The following is a 16,721-nucleotide window of genomic DNA, read 5'->3' as shown; positions in this document are numbered from 1 at the left end:
GAGGAAGTAATCGGATTCAAAGTCTTCAGTTGTTGAGTGTTAACAGATGTCTTGAAGGCATTGAATTCTTGAGGTAAGCCTTGCAGGATATGAAATACAAGATCCTCATCAGACATCGGATAATCAATTTGAGATAATTGATAAGCAATAAATTTAGCTTTGTTGAAGTAAGTATGCATCGAATCTGATCCTTTCTCGAGTTTGATCAAATCGATTTTTAATTGCATAAGACGAGATCTATTTGTAGCGTTGTAATTGTTCTCCAAACGAATCCAGTCTTCATGAGAGTAAGTACAATCAACAACCTGAGAATGGATTTCTTCAGTACGAGCAGAAAAGAGCCATGATAAGATCGCCTGATCTTGAGTAATCCAACACAGATACTCAGGATTCGATACATAATCATGTTCAACGGCCGGATTTGGTAATGTTGATGGATCTGAAAGAATATACTTTACCAGACATTGAAGAGATCCATCAACAAATTTGAACAAATCATAACTGCGTAACAAAGGTACGATCTGTGATTTCCAGAGAATGAAATTTGTATTTGATAGTTTTGATGGAGGTTCAGAGCTAAGTGAGATATGACTTGAATTTGATTTTTAAGTAGCCATTAATGAAGATTGAAGGTATCTGATACCATGTAAGAGCTTTGTGTCGCTATACAATTTCTCAGAGTTTCATTAATGAATTCTTTTGTTTGTTAAAAGATCATTCACTGCTCTTGTTTTTATAGCAGATTACATCTGACGTTACAGCTGTAATAACTAACGTGCACTATGACTAACGTACACTAATTTAACTAACATGATCCCGTAACAACCGACACTAAAATATCTTCCAATAAGGACTATATATTTGACTTCTCTAGTAGACTGATCAGGTGACTCTCTAACAAAGACAGAGAAGAATGTCAACTAGTTTATTCACGAAGTACGAAACTAGTGATGGTGGTGGTTGGTCTTCTTCCCCGGAATGTTGTATGTGTCTGTGTAAGTTCGAAAGGGGCGAGGAGGTGAGCAAGCTGTTATCTTGCAAGCATTTCTTCCACAAGGATTGTTTAGAGAAGTGGTATGAGCACAAACATAGTACTTGCCCTCTTTGTAGATCTTCTCTTTAGTTTGAGGTAGTCTGCAGTTTATTGTTTCTCAACTAAAAATTACTTTTGTCTTTTTATTTTGTAACTAGTGGCATGCCCAGATTGGTTGTTCCATATCTAACTAAAGAAAATTTTGTGATAATCGGTCACTTGCGAAACTTAATGCATTCTCATTCTATGCCACCAAAATCCTTAATCACTTAATCCCTCTGTTTCTAAAATATAAAATAAACTTGTTTGGTTTTGTACAAAGATAAAAAAACTAATCATTGTAGTCAATTTTTCATATTTTTTCCTGATTTGTATTTGGTCTCATTCATTTGATATTAAAAAAAAAGTAAAAATAAATAGAACTAATCTCCTTTTTGTGACGAGAGATTAAAAGAAGAGAGATGTGGTCCATCCATGAATATATTAGTAAACTCATAACATTTGACTTTCCATTTATGAAAACAAGCGTATCTTTTTGAGATACCCAAATAAGGAAACCAAACTTATCTTTTAGAAAGGAGGGAGTAAATATGTTCTCATTCTTTCTCGACCAAAAATCTTAATGTCCTAGAAGTTCAAGGTTCACATAGCATAACCTTTCAAAAATCTTAGAAAATGGACGCATTGACATTTTTGATCTCGATCTTACAATGATATTCTTTTTTTCGGAAAACTGCATATTCCATATATATATACCTGATTTTTTATGATCGTAATTCTTTTCACTTACCACACTCGTCCAATCAACTAAGTTATTGGTTCTTTTAATTAGTTTTGTACTGAGCTTGGACCTTCCATAAATTTAGATAGAATTAATTTGGATTTATTCTGTAGATTGATAATAGTTTCCACAAAACCTATACAATAGGCAGCAGTCCAGTTAAAAGTCCACAAAATCTATGCAAAAGGCATAACTCGAAAAGTCCACAAAAATTCTATTAAGATGTATCCCAGTACTTTTTCCATTAAAGATCAATTTGGCCGTGACAGAAAATAATACCATGAAATAGGTGACTAAGTACTCATTGAAGATCAACATGAATTCCAGAGACACTACACTTGCCACGAGTTCAGTTTTTTGTCAACAAATCTTTTCGAATGCTAGAGAAGAGAGGTAAAAGATTTGCAAAACCATGAAACCTTTTCGAATGTCCTTTTAAGCATCGGTAGTAATGTAATTCTACGGAAATAAAAAAAAAAGAAATGATCACCAGAACGCACTAATGGTAACAAAAAAAGATGAACCTTTCTGCAATGCCACCTGGTACCATTGGTATGAAATGAAAAATTGCTTCAAACTCTGTGTGCATCCAGAAATTAAGAAGGCTGACCTTAACACATATCTTACCTTCATAATTCCAAGAACGATACTTAGATTTCGTAATCACCAAGATAATTTAAAATTACCTGTCAATTATAGGTCAACAAACTCCCTAGGTTATTCGAAATACTCTGTACCAGGGACGAAGCTATGTAGAGCTCAGGGTGGCCCCCGTTCCCCTATTTCTGGTTAATTCATTGGTGATCCCTTATAATTCTTACTAATTAAAAAAATATCTTTTAATAAGCTCCTCCTAAATAAACTTTATTTTAAATTCGCCTCCTTATATGGAATTTCTGGCTCCGTCCCTGCTCTGTACAGTTTGTAAACTTTAAAACTAATAAAACTAACTCGCTAAGACATATGTTAACCAAATCCAAGTATCATAAATATGAACATGAAATTGAAGTTAAAACCTATATGTAAAATTAAAGTTCACACATGTAATCAGTGTTACTTGTTCTGCCACGGTTTAGACCTATCAGTACTGCTACTTCTATTACTAAAGTGAGATAAGTAAACCATACATAAAACTCTAAAATTGATAGGGAACGAAATTTCACATAAAATACCATAATAATAATGGAGAACGCCAACTTACCCAACCTAAAACTTACAGATAATTAATCGTGTTGTCTTCTGTTTTCTAATTGATATTGGGTTGATATTGATACATTTAATCATAGATGCTTCAAAAAGATGTGTATATTAGATGAAGAAAAAATAACCCAATTAGGTTAGGAGGTGTATTAATGTTGCATCGGAAGCCACCACTCCGTGGGTTCTGTCATTTTGCTTTTCAGTATGTGTTGGTTGCAACAAGCATTTTACGCTCAACAAAGCTATCAAATCCTGTCTCTCCCTTGTTCTTGGATATCTATAGTGATACTTTAAAATACTTACATGAAGTTAGTATAAAAAGAGAACATGAAGTAATATGAAATTTTATAGGCACCGCTAGGCTTTTTCAACTCGAAGCTCAAGTATATACATCTAAGTAATTGCAACCAATGGAGGTAAAAGGTATAAGACCCGAAATATTAGATGAAGTTGCATGAGTAGAAGTATTTAGAAAAATTATCAATCTTACGTTCTTGCTTGCATTTATGAGCCGGACCATGCTTGAGTTTCCTTGGCAGCAATTGTGCTCGATAACAAAATAAGTTGACACATATGTCATGCACCGATTATTGAGTACCAACCATCCTCCAAATCATTAAGTTTTTGCAGCAGCCTCGCATCCAACAAACTGTGATGGAACTCTCTTGTTCCCCTGCATTTTATTGCGTTAAATTACCATTTTGGAATGGTATTAATAAATTGTACCATAGACTTGAACAATTATATTTTGTAATTTTGATTCATATATGTATTGTTCCCCTTCATTTTACAATGGTTATGTTTGCAATTTTGATTCAATATGTTAAGATTACAAAACACAGTTTGACTAAGTTTGTCTGTGTAAGTGGTGGTCCAGATTTATCCTCAAAAACATAAATCCATGGTTGTAGTTCTCCATACCACACCCTTTACCCGCACGTGTGTCTTAGCTTTTGGTATCATTTTCTATCGCTGCCCAACACATTCTACCCTCGAGTTAGTTCTTCCTCTTCCTGCCTGTTAGTCATGGGAATGTTCGCCACGATTTTTAGCTTTGGTTTAGTTCTCAGATCGATCAGGATTCCAAAACTCAAATTAGTTTTCAGATCAATCAGTGCTGCAATTCTGAAATTAACGGAGCCCAGTTGGTTAGTAAGTTGTGTTGTGTTCAATTTTAGTAAGTTATGTCAATTGGTTCCCCAAAAATTTGAGATTTAGTTCATTATTTGTATTTAATTTGATTTTGATTCATTATTTGTATCAAATTTTATAATTGATTAAAAAGGGTTCGTTAAATTTTAGCCAAGGTTTATGTTTCATATTATGCTATAGTGATCCTGATTTTGACCTAATTGGTAGTGGCATGTGCATATTAGCCTGATTGTGTCCTCCCACATCAGTGTTCCATTACGATATATAGCCGCTTTGTTTTCTTCTTTACGTTTTTTTTCGTTTGCAGTTACAATCTTCTTGCGGTAACCAAAGGAACTGCATGGTTCTTTTAGCCTTTCATCTTCCTTTTTGTAATAAATTTATGGTTTCAATCCTAATTCGTGTTTTATTTGAAAACTAACAACAGTTTTATTTTTCGTCCATTAATTGTCTTGGCATTGAAAGAATGAGGAGGTGCATCCTATATAAAGGTCACCAGATTTTCAAAGGCACTTCACACTTAAACGCCACATTTCCAGAGCATCTACCTCCATCTTCCCTCTAATGAACTTCTCAGCCACAGTAATCCCAGGTGTGTAGCATTTGCATCATGTGAAAAGTTGTTAGTATTGTTGGCTTTTTTAAAAAAGAATAAATTCTAACTTTATTTGTGCCTTTTGCAAATCATGTAGTTTGTCAAAATGGCTTATACAGTAGTGCATAGCTCCGGCTAAGGCGTACGGGCTCCCGCAATCCTCACGTTGAAAGAATTTCAGTTGAAAAATGGTATTGGACCATGGATGGCCCGAGTTCGCATCGTCCGAATGTGGCACTAGCTGGACTTCATGAGAACTAATGATGTTACCATCCTAGATTTGCTCCTGTTAGATGACACCGTGAGTTTTTTACCATCCTAGATTTGCAATCATTGCTTTTTATTTTTGGGTGTGTTTTATGTCTGATTATTATTACCTTATCGTATCTCAGGATGATCTGATGTACGTAATTGTTCAGAAAAAATACATCTGGAAATTTGAACCACTTCTAGAAGAGGGGGTGCTGCTGGGTCTTACCAATTTGACATTTGCACCAGAGAAAAAAAATGTTTCGCCCTTCCCAGAATGACTACCGCGCGTACTTTAACTGGAATACCGATGTTACTCCCCTTGATACCACTACCCACCTATTCCTTGCCATAAATTTTTTCCACAGAGTTTGAAGCACTTGCAGTTGCTACCACCAACACGTTACCAAGGTAACTACAGCGAAAATTATACCTCCTGTTTCTCAACCACTTAAATACCTCGACTAATATTTCCTCGTTGTTGTGTGAACAGATGTAGTAGGTGTGTCAACCAGCCACACAAACTTGCAACAACTTAAGCGAAGTTCCGGCGATGTATGTTTCATGCGCGAACTAACACTCGATAACATAAGGTAGCATCGAGTTAAATTCAGTTAAATCATTTATAGTTACGCATTTTTTAAAGTCTTGGGTGATGACGCCTGCCTCACCGATTACATGTCATATGAAAACAGTGGCATGAAACTTAAGGTCACGCTATGGGGTGACTCAACTTCCGAGTTAACCAGAAACCTTGAAGCCCATGAAATGAATCTGAAACCCATTGTGGCTGTCGTTGCTGGTGCCTATGTCAAGCAATATCTAGGTACCTAGAGTTTGTTTATCAGATTAGTCGAATATGTAAACAGAGTTATCGTTATTCCCTCTCCGCATATTAAATTATCCCATGTGAATTTCCAGGCCAGGCCTCTCTTTCCTCAACTAATGCGACCAAAATTTACTTTGACCTGGATATTCCAAAGGTCTTGCATGTTACAGAAAGGTATAATTTTTCCCACACTACCATGGTTTCTAATATTTACATACAAGCACAACAAAGTGCTTTAACTTACGATTTCATATTCACACAGGTCTTCCCACCGAACACCGCCACGTGGAATTACCCTCCCGACTAGAGCTGGGTACTATCAGGCAAACCAATCCGTTACTGACACCAAAAAGACAATTTCCGAATTGCAGGAAACAAAGTGGGAATCTGGGTACAATGTATGGTCAAGTCCTCTATTCGACTTCTTCACCAACCAAAAAATATTACACGGTTATGTTTCTACTAACACCGACTTAACTGTGTTACCATCATTTCAGGTACTAAACAAAACAAAAAAGTATGCAAAGCCAAGGCTATTGGTATTTCCACCGAGAAATGATGGTACTACCTAGGGTGTCACAATTGCACAACTAAATTGGTGGAAAATATAGGAGACCATTGGTTCCCTAGATGCAAGGTCCAGATAGACGAACTAGTACCCAGGTTCTCTTTATTCTGCACTTCTGAATTATTACCTGTTACTAGAGTGATAATGAACATTTCATTCTCTCATAGACTGATCATGAATCGCTTCACCAACAATTAATGAAAACAACTCCTAGCCTGACATCACACTAACAATGGTTTTCTCCATTGGATATGCAGATACCTTCTGCGATTGGAAGTTCAAGACCCTACAAGTACCGCCTTTTTTATAGCCATGGATACTGAAGTTTAAAAAATGGTCCAGATACCAACATTGGATGTTGTGGCTAAGAGCGAGGTACAATCCCAACATAAATTTTTGTTATATTACTTAACTCATCGTGCACCTAACTGGAGACTTTGTTTTCCAAACAGGTTGAGGGATTTGCGATGGTGCAGACCTCCTTTGAACCACTCATTGGTGTCTTGCAGGATTACCTCATAATGGTAAATCCGTATAACATGAAATATCGCGATACCCCAAGCTTCACTATAGCAAAGTTGCCTTCGCCCCCTCCAGCACCAACTCCAAACATATCTGCCCAAAATTCCGGAGAATGGCTATCAATAAAAAGGGCTTAATTGCTATCCAAAACATGCGGATACACTTATAATTAAGCCCTAGACAAGAAATCTTACACTCTTACAATGGTGTGAATTTGTATGTTCTTTTCCTTACTTTTTTAATGTTTTTTAGTGGTGCATCTTTTGCCTCTATATATTTGAGCTTTAAATTCGTCCGCTTATTTGCTTTGCTTGTTAGTCACCCCAGGTCAAATAACTTGTATCAGTTTAGACAAAATCTATCAGTAGTAAAAATTTATCGCTGGGTTTAAGAGGAAGCTTTGTTTAGTAAAATGGTAGTGAAAGTCTGATAAATAATAAAAAGAATATGACAATTAAGCCCACCATGCTAAGAGTTGTAAAATGAGAACCGAGATTACAGTTCTAATTGTGGGTTACATCCATTTAAATTTCTCTGAGATGGCGAAAAGTAGATGCCTGATGACTTTCAAAGCATCTAGAAAAGATTATGGCTGATACTTATTATGTATAAGAAAATGCTTTAATGTACTGTATGCATATTTAATGCTGCCAGAGCATTTCTATGAAACCACTTGCTTATATTGCAAACTGAAATTGCATACATGAGTCCCATATTCATATGCTTAATCTAATTTATTTTATTTTTCTTAATTTCCTATGAACTTCTAAATAGTGTGTATCGACTATCAAGATACTCCAACCAAAACTGCAGAATCAGGGGCAAGTGGGAGAACCGGAGAAGGTACCAAGACTGTTAGCAGCATTATGCGACCCACCAACTTTTCAAGGAGAGTATTCAGCCTCATGGGAGATAGTAAGTTCTTTTCAACCATAGTACGGTATACTTGGTTGGCCAAGGAACATATATTTACTCTTCCAAATAATACATTCAAAAGCATTTGGATAAAGCTTATTCCACATATAGTTTAGTTTTTCATATGGTCTCCACTGCAAAACCCATTCTTTCTGTTGACAATATAAAAAAAAGAGGTTGCTAGATAAAATATAGACATTGTTGTTAATGCAAGGCCTTGAAGTTCTGAGCTTAGCCCGGAACTCGGTCCAAAAGCGAAGCAGAGCTACTTGTGAAGAACATGTAAGCCAACATGATCTACAAATAGTGTCAGGGGAATTACGGTATTCAGCGGATTTACAACATGTACATATTTGCACCCATACTTAATTATACCAAGGGCCATGGGTGCTACATATTTGCACCCATACTTAAGTATAATGATGAGTAACTCTTGTACTCATGCCCAATCCTCTACGAATTCATTCCCAAAAATATAGGTAATGTCTATTTAACATTTGACACTATTCAATGCAAGTGTTCCAAAGTTAAGCGTCGGCAATATAGTAACACCTCACGGTTGGATATTTGGTCGCGCGCCCAATCTTCTAATACATTACATATTCGCCAGCATTCCACTTTCCTTCCGATATCATGTAAGACATGCCAGTTTCCAATTTCGGAACCTACAACTCTTATCGTAGGAATTATGCTCATGCCATACAATTATTATCTCAACAACTATGACGGTTTTGGTTATAATATAACCCAACAACTAGAAAATCTTATGATATTATCATATGAATTCTCCCGCATTTCGTGACACTGCTCACTGTCAAGAAGCTGCTCTAGAATTTAATACGCATTATCTAATTAAAACAAATTTGATCATATTAGAATCCTCTAATGTACATAAACCTACATGTTAGTCCATGTTTACAGAAATTCTCACAAGAGGTGTAACTGCAGAAAATTCTACAACTACAATTAATAAAATCCTACTAGTAAATAAATGCGGAGTAATACGATAAAAAAGTAAAGCAAAGTAGATAACTAGATGCACAAAGGTTTTACGTGGTTCGGTCGTTAATAAAATCTACGTCTACGAAGATCGTAAATGCGAATATTTGAGTGATTACAAGTTATATGAGTCCGATTTTGTGCACCACCCTTGACCAGGGGTGCGCATTCCTCCTTTTTGATTGGCTGTATTTCTAATCATAGTTATTTTCTCTTTGAACAATTTTTAATACTAAAAGATAAATACTCACCTCGGAAGTTGTAATATTAGGAGAAACAAAAAAGGAAAATAAAGGTGTCACAAAACCCAAGGTTATTTCTAACTTCTTAACACTTCTGATAGGAAGATGGTGAAAATGAAGCTCTAGAATCTGAAACTAAGCTTTATGAAAAATTCAAATTTAACATCAATTGTGAATTTGAATTTAACATCAGCTGAATTTTTTCTTGCCGGCTAGGAACTTCACAATATACCCGGGTTATGTTTGTGCTGGCACAATTTCTTACTACTTGTAAAATCAAGTTTCTCATATTCATAATCAAAAACAAGCTGCAGACTTGCAGTAGCTAAAATCCTTTATTTAAGACAACAAGCTGCAGCAAAAACAAATTTATTACCAATTTCCACCACTGCTAAAAATTGTACGTACCCTTACCAAAAATAGCCCCGATATTAATTATACTCCTACTAATCATCATCATCAATTGAGCCAAATCTTATACGTAACTGATAATGATCAATGATCACCATCACGATGAAAAACTATCATCGGTTAACTAATTCTGAAAGAGGAACATTAGCCTGCTTAATAATGTTCTCCATTATCTTACTACTTTTCAATCTTCAAAAAACTTAAGAGAGAGAATTTTTCTAGTTTATGTTGCCATTTATATAAAATAACTGTTAGAAAAAACGCTTTAAAATTACCAATTTTTCCATGGACTGTGTTTTGATCCCTAGACTTATTGCCCATTAGTTGTTTTTTCTTTTGAATAGATAAAACAATAGTCCCACATTGACTAAAATCTAAAGAGTTTTAGACATAAATACCATAGAGTTGGCTATAAGGGCATGGCCCTTGGGTCATTAGACTTTTGTGCTTGGGGGGGAGGCTTAGACTAGGGCAAGGTTGCCTTTCCCGTACGCGCGGTGCTTCGCACAGAAGCACGCACGCCGCCGCCGTCGGTCGGGCTCGGGCTCGGGTGTGGGTGTGGGTGTGGGTGTGGGTGTGGGTTCATTAGATCCTATCTTTTTGCTGAAATTTTTGGTACGTGTTTTCCACACAAGTAGAAGAATCTTTTCTTTGTCTGAACGTGCTTGTCTTGGCTTCTTTGTCTGCACGAGTTTTCTCCTGACTTCTTTGTCTGAACGTGCTTGTCTTGGCTTCTTTGTCTGTACGTGCTTGTCTTGGCTTCTTTGTCTGTACGTGTTTTGTCCTGGCTCTCTTGTATGTACGTATTTGGCTTGGCAGCAACACACTGCTCCATGCCTGTCAAAACAACTTTTCTTGCACTATCTTTAACCCAACATAACCAGTTTTTCCTGTCATACGCATGGGTTTTCTTTCTTGTTTGTAACTACACAAACACTATATAAGAGAGTAGTTGTAATCTCATAAGACATACCACAGAGAAATATCTCTTCTACTCTCCCTCAGTTTTTCTATAAACATCTCTTCTACTGTTTTAAGTTCTGCCAAGCTCTAAGGGTACCCTCATTGTATGCTACATTGAGGGGTACTAACTGTAGTTGTATCCTGGAGGTGACTCGCCAACTGCTGTAGCATCTCAGAGGAGTGGCAGGCGATATTGCCTTTAGGACAGCGTAGTCTACGTGCCTCTACATTCTCTGTGCAACAACATCAGCAACATTATTTTGTGCTAAGTATCTTCTTCTCAGTTACTTTATTAGTATTTTTCTCAACAATCTAAAGGCAATATCCTCTTTACTATATTTTGTAACAACATGGGAAAGAGTACTGTAGACAAACCCCCAAAGTTTAGTGGCAAAGACTTTAAACGATGGCAGTCCAAAATGTTATTCTTCTTAAAAGACCAAAGGCTAGATGAAGTTGCCTTAGAAAGACCCTCAAGAAGGCTTCATGACCGTGGTTATGAAGATAGACTGGATAGGTGGACTAGGAAAAATTACATGTGCAAAAACCATATTCTTAACTGTCTGGATGATTCCTTGTACGACTTTTATAATGCAAAAGATAATTTTACTGCTTTTGATTTATGGGAAGCCCTAGAAGAAAAATATCTTGCTGAAGCTGCTGGAAGCAAGAAGTTCTTGGTGGCTAGGTTCCTGGAATATAAGATGACTGATGAAAAGCCTGTTGTAGAACAATTCGTCGAACTCCAGCTACTCATCAACGAAATTCTTGCTGAAGGCATGCATATTGATGAATCTCTACAAGTATCCGCAGTGATTGAAAAGCTACCACCCTCATGGAACGAGTACAAGAGGAGGCTGCGACACAAGAATCGTGAAATCACCATGGTGGAGCTGGGGAAAAAGATCCAGGTGGAGGAACTTCTGTGCTGCAAAGACAAGAGCCTGATGCTGAGCAAAGACATGTCAAACAAAGCTCATGTCCTGGACGATAATGCTGCGTCAAAGAAAAGGCACGGAGAATCCAGCAAAAATGGTAAACGTAACAAACAGCGTAACTCCAAAGGTAACCATCTTAAGCCAAAGGGTGGTGTCTCCAAAAACACCATCAAAGGCGACTGCTATAACTGTGGGAAAACTGGTCATATGGCCAAGGACTGTAGGGCACCTAAAAAGACCAAAAATGATCCTAAACAGAAAAATAAGGCAAACGTAGTAGATGATTCTGGATATTTTACTGGCATGGTGTCTGAAGTCAACCTTGTCTCTAATGTGACCAATGTGAGAGACTGGTGGCTTGATTCTGGAGCCACTAGGCATGTCTGTAAGTTCAGAAATGCTTTCTCCTCCTATAACAAAGTAGGAGACGATGAGAAATTGTTTATGGGAAACTCTTCTACCTCTAAAGTGGTAGGAAAAGGCAAGGTTGAATTGAAGCTCACTTCAGGAAAAACTCTCGCATTGAATGACGTGTATCACGTCCCGGACATATGCAAGAATCTTATCTCAGAAACCATCTTACTTGGAAAAGGTTTTAAATTTGTAGCTGAGTCTAACAAAGTTGTAATCTCTAAAGGTGGTGACTTCGTAGGAAAAGGATATGTCACTGATAACATGATTAAGCTTAGTGTACTTTCTTTGAACTTGAATGATAATGCATCTTCTTCTGCTTATGTTTGTGACTCCTCACATGTTTGGCATGATAGACTAGGACATGTTAATTTCAAATCTATTGAAAGACTTGCTAAATTAGGCTGCATTCCTAAAATAAACTTTGACAGAGGTCATAAATGTGAAATTTGTGTTGAATCTAAATTGCTAGAAAACCCTTTAACAAAAAGGTTGAACGTAGTACAACTCCCCTAGAACTAATCCACTCCGATTTGGGAGATTTGAAATCAACACCAACTAGAGGTGGGAAAAAATGGTACATCACTTTTATAGATGATCACTCAAGATACTGTCAGGTTTATCTTCTTAGAAGTAAAGATGAAGCCCTAGACGCTTTCAAATTATATAAACTTGAAGTAGAAAACCAAAGAGGTGTTACTATTAAAACTCTTAGGTCGGACCGAGGCGGTGAGTATGTGATACCTATAGGAGAATTCTGCAAACTTAATGGCATCATTCATGAAACTACTGCACCTTATTCACCTGAGTCGAATGGAGTAGCTGAAAGGAAAAACCGAACACTCATAGATATGGTGAACGCTATGTTAGCTAGTTCAGGGCTACCTTCGAACCTGTGGGGGGAAGCAATTCTCTCTGCTTGCTATATCTTGAACCGAGTTCCATTTAAGAAATCCGACAAAACTCCATATGAGTTATGGAAAGGAAGACAACCGTCCTATGCATACTTTAAAGTGTGGGGGTGTTTGGCCAAGGTGGCCACTCCTCGTTCCAAGAAAACCAAAATAGGACCTAAAACTGTAGATTGTGTTTTCCTAGGATATCCTGAGCACACTAGTGCTTATAGGTTCATGGTAATTGGTGAGAACACCATAATGGAATCCAGAGATGCAGTGTTTTTCGAACACATTTTCCCTTTAGGGTCTGGACCTCATAAAAGGGTCCGCGATGATCTCTCAGATGTTCCTTCGACTAGTCAACCCCCGTCTCTAGATGCTGAAACCGAACCTAGAAGAAGTAAGAGGGTCAGAACCGAGAAAGGTTTCGGTCCAGATTTTGTGACTCTTACGGTAGAGTCTGAACCCCAAACCTATAAGGAAGCTATGACTTCTCCGGAAGCTCCCTTCTGGGAAGAAGCTTCAAATAATGAGTGGGATTCCATTCAACAAAATGAAACTTGGGAGCTTGTAGACTTACCTCCTGGTAGTAAAACCATAGGTTGCAAGTGGGTCTTCAAAAGGAAACTTAGAACAGATGGAACTATAGAAAAACACAAAGCTAGGTTGGTAGCTAAGGGGTACAGACAACAGGAAGGATTAGATTTCTTTGATACCTATTCACCGGTCACTAGAATCACTTCTATCCGGATGCTGATTGCTATTGCTTCTATTTATGATTTGCATATACATCAGATGGATGTTAAAACTGCTTTTTTATATGGTGAATTGAATGAAGAAATTTATATGGACCAACCGGAAGGTTTTGTTGTGAAAGGTTTTGAAGATAAAGTATGCAAACTGAAAAAATCTTTGTATGGTTTAAAACAAGCACCTAAACAGTGGCATGAAAAATTTAATCATGTAATGATATCTAATGGCTTCAAGGTTAATGAATCTGATAAATGTGTTTACATTAAATCTGTGGACGATTCTCATGTTATTGTGTGCCTATATGTTGATGATATGCTCATATTAGGAAGTAACCTTGATAGTATCAATACCACTAAAAGCATGCTTAACGAAAACTTTGACATGAAAGACTTAGGCCCTGCTGATGTAATCTTAGGGATGAAAATCAGAAAGATGTCTGATGGATATAGTCTTAGTCAATCTCATTATGTTGAAACTGTGCTTAAGAGATTTAATCATGAAAATGCTAAACCTGCAACTACTCCTTATGATCCCAATTGCAAATTGAAAAAGAACAAGGGTGAGGGTATTTATCAACTTGAGTATTCTCGTGTTATTGGCAGTCTTATGTATTTAATGAACTGTACAAGACCTGATATTGCTTATACTGTGAGTAGATTAAGCAGGTACACTTGCAACCCTGGGCAGGATCACTGGAATGCTCTCTACAGAGTTCTACGGTACCTGAGAGGAACTTCAAACTATTGCCTAAGTTTTGGGAAGTATCCTGCTGTGCTAGAAGGGTATTGTGATGCTAACTGGATATCAGACTCAGATGAGTGCAAATCCACTAGCGGGTACATCTTCACACTTGGTGGTGCGTCTGTGTCATGGAAGTCTACCAAACAGACATGTATAGCTCGATCCACCATGGAGTCTGAGTTTATAGCCTTGGAGAAAGCTGGAGAGAGAAGCTGAATGGATACGAGGTTTCCTGGGTGGAATTCCACTCTGGCCCAAGCCTGTGTCTTCGATCGCAATCCACTGTGACAGTCAAGCTGCTATTGGATGCGCAAAGAATAGTGTATACAACGGAAAGTCTATACATCTTCGAAGAAGACACAAGACAGTGAAACAACTACTCTCTACTGGCATCATCTCTATAGACTTTGTAAGGTCTAAAGAGAATATTGCAGATCCTTTGACGAAAGGGTTATCTAGAGAGGTAGTTAGATCCACATCGAAGGGGATGGGACTCAAGCTCATAGAATAAATCGCCATGAAGGACACTCAACCTTGTGAATGGAGCTCCAAGATCAAGGTTCAATGAGATAACTAATTTTTGGTGATGTCGAGAGAAAGCACTATCTTTGTCCCTCCCTATGGTGTAACCGTATGATAGTGCTGCCTGCATGTTTTAGGATGATCTGTCAGGATCTTAATGAGTTCCATGGCTTTGCTTAAGCGGAGTGTGGCAGGACACTCTTAATGGACTCACCTATGTGGATGTTGGAAGTGGGGCCGCTTCCTCTGAGAATTTGAGCTTTTTTCTCTAGAGACATTCATTAAGTCCGGGATTTAGCCCACGGCCAAAACGGGCACAACGGCAAGAGCTTGGCAGCTTTCTTTTTCTTTGAGACATCAAAGTGTGGTTGTTATTTCTGAATTGCACTCACTGTTGACGGTTCAAGACATTGTGTTCACCGAAACAACAGTTCCGGTAACCTCTCACTATGTTAAGGTTCAATCTCTGGGACACCTTAGCCTAATATTGATGTATTATGTTTTCTCGTATTTCGTCGATATGTTTTATCATTCATGTGGGGGATTGTTAGAAAAAACGCTTTAAAATTACCAATTTTTCCATGGACTATGTTTTGATCCCTAGACCTATTGCCCATTAGTTTTTTCTTTTGAATAGATAAAACAATAGTCCCACATTGACTAAAATCTAAAGAGTTTTAGACATAAATACCATAGAGTTGGCTATAAGGGCATGGCCCTTGGGTCATTAGACTTTTGTGCTTGGGGGGGAGGCTTAGACTAGGGCAAGGTTGCCTTTCCCGTACGCGCGGTGCTTCGCACAGAAGCACGCACGCCGCCGCCGCCGTCCGTCGTCGGTCGGTCGTCGGTCGGGTCGGGCTCGGCTCGGGCTTCGGGTTCGGGTTGGGTGTGGGTGGTGTGGGTTCATTAGATCCTATCTTTTTGCTGAAATTTTTGGTACGTGTTTTCCACACAAGTAGAAGAATCTTTTCTTTGTCTGAACGTGTTGTCTGGCTTCTTTGTCTGCACGTTTTCTTGACTTCTTTGTCTGACGTGTTGTCTTGGCTTCTTTGTCTGAACGTGCTTGTCTTGGCTTCTTTGTCTGTACGTGTTTTGTCCTGGCTCTCTTGTATGTACGTATTTGGCTTGGCAGCAACACACTGCTCCATGCCTGTCAAAACAACTTTTCTTGCACTATCTTTAACCCAACATAACCAGTTTTTCCTGTCATACGCATGGGTTTTCTTTCTTGTTTGTAACTACACAAACACTATATAAGAGAGTAGTTGTAATCTCAGAAACATACCACAGAGAAATATCTCTTCTACTCTCCCTCAGTTTTTCTATAAACATCTCTTCTACTGTTTTAAGTTCTGCCAAGCTCTAAGGGTACCCTCATTGTATGCTACATTGAGGGGTACTAACTGTAGTTGTATCCTGGAGGTGACTCGCCAACTGCTGTAGCATCTCAGAGGAGTGGCAGGCGATATTGCCTTTAGGACAGCGTAGTCTACGTGCCTCTACATTCTGTGCAGCAACATCAGCAACATTATTTTGCTAAGTATCTTCTTCTCAGTTACTTTATTAGTAATTTTCCAACAATCTAAAGGCAATATCCTCTTTACTATATTTTGTAACAACATGGGAAAGAGTACTGTAGACAAACCCCCAAAGTTTAGTGGCAAAGACTTTAAACGATGGCAGTCCAAAATGTTATTCTTCTTAAAAGACCAAAGGCTAGATGAAGTTGCCTTAGAAAGACCCTCAAGAAGGCTTCATGACCGTGGTTATGAAGATAGACTGGATAGGTGGACTAGGAAAAATTACATGTGCAAAAACCATATTCTTAACTGTCTGGATGACTCCTTGTACGACTTTTATAATGCAAAAGAGAATTTTACTGCTTTTGATTTATGGGAAGCCCTAGAAGAAAAATATCTTGCTGAAGCTGCTGGAAGCAAGAAGTTCTTGGTGGCTAGGTTCCTGGAATATAAGATGACTGATGAAAAGCCTGTTGTAGAA

At 37.9% G+C, this 16,721-nt stretch overlaps 1 long non-coding RNA gene across 3 annotated transcripts; it reads left to right on the top strand.

Annotated features, from left to right (window-relative positions):
* Positions 1 to 4,016: 4,016 nt before the first annotated feature.
* On the top strand, positions 4,017 to 8,029 carry LOC113276157. Of its 3 annotated transcripts, none has more exons than XR_003324094.1 (12): positions 4,017 to 4,162; positions 4,632 to 4,758; positions 4,859 to 5,062; positions 5,154 to 5,421; positions 5,504 to 5,603; positions 5,706 to 5,836; positions 5,932 to 6,013; positions 6,102 to 6,237; positions 6,337 to 6,502; positions 6,665 to 6,782; positions 6,860 to 7,145; positions 7,704 to 8,029. It is a non-coding gene; the product is annotated as an uncharacterized LOC113276157 (long non-coding RNA). The 3 variants fall into 3 exon arrangements; XR_003324095.1 differs by having other exon boundaries at positions 4,017 to 4,166; XR_003324093.1 differs by having other exon boundaries at positions 4,017 to 4,758.
* Positions 8,030 to 16,721: the final 8,692 nt, after the last annotated feature.

Source organism: Papaver somniferum, chromosome 4 (genome assembly GCF_003573695.1).
Source record: "Papaver somniferum cultivar HN1 chromosome 4, ASM357369v1, whole genome shotgun sequence".
Lineage (NCBI taxonomy): Eukaryota > Viridiplantae > Streptophyta > Magnoliopsida > Ranunculales > Papaveraceae > Papaver > Papaver somniferum.
The sequence above is the reverse complement of the archived record's forward strand: the minus strand, read 5'-3'. Positions and strand labels throughout refer to the sequence as shown.